This window comes from Gracilinanus agilis, chromosome 2 (assembly GCF_016433145.1).
Source record: "Gracilinanus agilis isolate LMUSP501 chromosome 2, AgileGrace, whole genome shotgun sequence".
Lineage (NCBI taxonomy): Eukaryota > Metazoa > Chordata > Mammalia > Didelphimorphia > Didelphidae > Gracilinanus > Gracilinanus agilis.
In genome coordinates this window covers 28,262,184-28,267,179 of record NC_058131.1, presented here as the reverse complement: position 1 = coordinate 28,267,179, position 4,996 = coordinate 28,262,184, and positions in this window count along the sequence as shown.

Below are 4,996 nucleotides of genomic sequence, written 5' to 3'. Positions count from 1 at the left end.
CATTTTCCCCCAGAAAGAAACAAGCAGGGGGGGGGGGGGGGGGGGGAAGGAAAAGGGGGAATCACACAAAATAAGGAGGACCCAAAATTTGGAGCTGGAAGGGCCTGAAAAGGCATCTAAGCCAAACACTTCATTTTGCGGAGGAGAAAAGTCTATGGCCCAGAAAGAAAAAGAGATGGAACTTGAGCCCAGATTTTCTTTTTCCCTTTTGGGGGGCTTTATTTATTTATTTAAAATATTTCCCCCTTCCATGGTTACATGAATCATGTTTTCTTCCTCCCCTCATCCTTCCCCCCCATCCTGGAGTTGAAAAGCAATTTCACTGGGTTTTACATATATATAGTATCACTTGAACCCGTTTCTATATCGTTCATTTTTGTAAAAGTATAAACCTTTAAAACCAAAACCCCCAATCATAAACCCATAGAAACAAGGGACGTGTTTTCTCCTGGATTTCTACTCCCACGGTTCTTTCTCTAGAGGTGGATGTCGTTCTTTCCCATAAGCCCCTCAGAACTGTCCTGGGTCATTGCATTGCTATTAGTAGCAAAGTCTGTTACATTTGATTGTCCCACAATGTTTCAGTTACTGTGTACAATGTTCTCCTGGTTCTGCTCCTTTCACTCTGTACCAGTTTATGGAGGTCTTTCCAGTTTATATAGAAATCAAGCAGTTCATTGTTCCTTATAGTATTCCATCACCATCAGATTCCACAATTTGTTCAGTCATTCCCCAATTGAGGAACATCCCCTCATTTTCCAGTTTTTTGCTACCTCAAAAAGATCGGCCATAAATATTTTTGTAAAAACAGGTCCTTGTGCAATTTTTTTTTATCTCTTTGAGATATAAACCCAGCAGTGGTATGGCTGGATCAAAGAATATGCATTCTTTTAAAGCCCTTTGGGCATGATTCCAAATTGAAATCCAGAATGGTCAGATCAATTCACAGCTCCACCAGCAATGCATTAGTGTCCCCACATTGCCACATCCTCTCCAACATTTATTATTTTCCTTTATTGTCATATTGGCCAGTCTGCCAGAGTTGTTTTTATCTAAATTTCTCTAATCAGGAGAGATTTAGAACATTTTTTTTTTCATTTGATTATTGATAGTCTTGATTTCTTGAATGCAGATTTTCGGACCTGACTCTTCTTGACCCCATTTGGAATTTTCTGGGCAAAGATACCAGGGTGGTTTACCATTTCCTTTTTCAACTATTTTACAGAGGAGGAAGCTGAGGCATATAGGGTTAGATAACTTGCCCAGGAATATAGAGTTAGTATCTGAGGCCAAATTTGAACTCAGGAAGAAGTCTTCTTGACTTCAGGTCCAGCGACCCATTCTGGCTTCATATTCAGCCTGATTCCCCCTATTCTGCATTTTTTATAAAGCATTTCTCTTATTTTTCAGAGGAAGAAAGAGAGACAGAGACAGAAAGAGGGTGTGTGTTGGAAAAGATGTTCTATGAGGTCTCATTTAGCTCTCTAAAACCTGTGTACAGATGCTCACCCACAATTGCTTGGCATGTGGACACACAAAGACCCACCAGGCTCTGAGCCATGTACACAGACCCACAGAAATAGACCCACACAGAGCCCTATATCACTCACAGACATAGAGGAGATGTGAAAAGTGGACAATACTTGTGAATGGTTATTTCCTTCTGCTACAAGGAGTGCTCTCTCTGGGAAAGTGATAAGGAAGTAAAAACAACCCACCCTGGGATCTTTAGATAATGATCCATTTTCCTTATCGGCTCACCAAAAAGTCCATAGACCTTTGTTATAGATATTCTTTGCAGTAGACAGAGGCAGTGGTGTGGTGAATAGTATTCGATTTGGAGCCAAGAAGAATTTAGACCCAGGCACCAGATTTGGAATCAGAGGAGCCAGATTCAAGTCCCACCTGACAACTGTTTGATGAAATCCACAGGCACCCCGGTATCATCCTCGATAGGACTGTTAGGTTTGTCTTAGACTGAACAATAAACTTCAAGTACCCAAAGATCTCAGTCTAGATAAGGGAAGTAGCTATAATCTAATCTCAAGGACCTTTTGTTTTAGAAAGGCCTCCAGATTGCTCATTGACTACCGGAGGGGAGAGGGAGAAGGGGAGGGAAAGAACATGGACAAATATTCTAAAACAATTAATTAAATAATTTTAAAGAGAAAGAAAAAAAGAGACCTCCAGGAAGTGATGCAGAGTGAAAGGAGCAGAACCAGGAGAACATTGTACACAGAAATGGATACATTGTGGTAAAATCAAATGTAATGGACGTCTCTACTAGGAGCAATGCAATGATCCAGGACAATTCTGAAGGATTTATGAGAAAGAAGCTATCTACATCCAGAGGAAGAACTGTGGGAGCAGAAACGCAGAAGAAAAACATGGGATCCTTCACATGGTTCGACAGGGATATGATTGAGGCTTTGGCATGAAAAGATCGCTCTAGTGCAAATATGAATAACATGGAAATAGGTTTTGAACAATGATACATGGCTAACCCAGGGGAATTGCTTGTCAGCTCCAGCAGGGGGGAGGGAAGTGGGGTGGGAAAATCATGAATCATGTTACCATGAAAAAATATTCTCAATAAAGAAATTTTTTTTTAAGTTTCATAAGATCTTTTCTAGGCTTTCTCTCTAGGTAGTTCAGTCCCTGACTGAACTCCTCCTTCCCTTGCCTTCCTGAAAGCCAATCCATTGTCTTTCCTTTCCTTTATTCCCCAAAGTGTTTGGAAATTCCCATGGTGGAGATTCCCACTCCTGGTGTATTTCCCTGGAGTCATTGTTCCTAGAGTCTCAGAGCTTAGCTCCGTGTGGTATCGATGTTGTGTGTGGTGGCCATAAGAACTCTGCCCACCTTGCCCTGTCTGAAGACTTGTTCTTTTTAACTACTTTAGTGGTTCTGTATTTTTCAAGATTGACACCCCTTTGTCCTTTATAAGGCACCTATGTGATCCTAAGCAAGTCACTCTGGGTTTCAGTTAGCCTATATAATGAAGGGGCTAGACCAATGACCTCTAAGATCTCTTCTAGCTCTCTCTATGACTCATCTACTGGAAACTCCTTGTAAAGCAAGGCATTAAATTTTGCTTAGATTAGGGGCAGCTAGGTGGCTCAATGGTCTGACACTTCCTACCTGTGTGGCCCTGGGTGAATCATTTAACTCCAACTGACTAGCTCTTGCCCTTCCGTCTTAGAGTTGTTACTAAGACAGAAAGTAAGATTTTTTTTTTAAGTCACTTAGATTGGACCTTCTAGTTTAAAAAACTAAAAAGTCTAAAGGACTATATGACATCAATTGGTTTATAATAAATGATATAAAAGAAATAAGTGCAAATTAATGCCTTCAGGTCCATCATCAGTCTAGGGATCCTTGCAAGAGTAACTGGTCCATTAATATAAGAATATCCCATTTTATCACAGAGTAAGTACTAACTGGAGGGGGCCTCAGAGCCATCTGTTCCAATCTCATTTTACAGAGAAGGAGACTGAGGCTAAATGACAAAGGAGGTTAAATGGGTGGCAGGGAACCCTAGATGTGGGACTTAAACTCAGGTTCTCTGAATCCAGAGGCTTTCCACTGTACCTCACTTCCTCTGTACCTCTATGGGTCTCCCATACTATGCTACCATCTTGAAACACAAGAAAGAGCAACTCAGTGCCTTCTTCTGTCATTCCATCTCACTCTATGCCTCACTCCCTAAACCTCTTCATCCTTTTGGGGATTGCCAGTTCCTCTACCCCTCAGGACTTTCCAACCCAATAAATATTTATTAAAGCATTTTGCTAAGTGCTGGGGATCCAAATAACTTAAAAAAATACAGTCCCTTCCCTCAAGAAGCTTACAGTCTAAAGATGGACACACACAGGAGAGGAATGGAGATAAGACAGGACAGTGGTGGGGTTGAAACCAGGTGGCGTATTCTGAGAATTCAGTTTCTGCCTTCAATAAAGGAAGGCATTGGGAGGAGTTGGCTACCCTGCCCTCCAGCCCTCCAACCAGAGGGGAAAGGAGGCTGAGGGTAGTCAAGGTTTGAGTCAGCGGCTTGATGGTGAGATTAGAAGGGATGAGTTTATTCTGGGAGGGCATTTTGTTCTATGGAGTTCAACTAGGGAGAGCCACTGATCCAGATCGGAGAAAGTGTTAGACTTAAGGTTAGAGCTTCAAAGATGCTCTGAACCTGTCCCTCCGTCCCCAGCCTTGACCCCTTGATGAGCCCTTTCTATTTTATCCTCTAGCCCCTACTTGGGTATTCAAACCAACTCAAAGCAGAGCCCCTTCTTGTCTTTCCAAAGCTCTTCCAATACTCTGGACTCCCCTTTTCTGACTTTTTCTGTGTGTGGTCTCCCCCTTTTGATTGTAAGCCCCTTAAGGTAAAGGACTGTGTTTCTTTTTGTTAATTGTATCTATATATACAATTGCAAGTGCTCTCTATACTCTACAGGTGTATGGAGTGTTCATGGAGGATCAGAGCCTCTGGTGTGAGGGCTTGCTAAGCCCTTTTCAGAGCTGCTCATCCACTTTTGGGGTCCACCTTTCACCTGTGGGTCCAAGAAGCTGCACCATGAACAGCAGCCACACTCCAGTAAAAGGTCTAGGTTGGTGGGCTAAACTAAGATTGAGGGTAGCCAACAGGCCTCAAACTCATCAGTGAGTAGGGGAAAATCTATCCCAGGCATATGAGGACTTCCCCCTGTGGAATGGGGATCTGAGAACAATTTGTTCCAACGACCATGAAGGCAGGTGGAATGTTTAGAGCTTGGTCAGACATTGAAGACGCCAAGGTCATCCACTGCATCCTGAGCCATCAATAGTCGTCTTGACTTTTGTCGTGTCCCTGGACTTCAATGACTGGAAGAGAGAGCGAGGCTGACAACTTTGGGCATCTCTGCCTTACTTAAATCCAATTCAGCCTGTCATATCATCGGTCCTCTTTGAAAACAAAAGACAAACAGTAACACACTCTACTAGTCTACTTGTTGTCCATCAC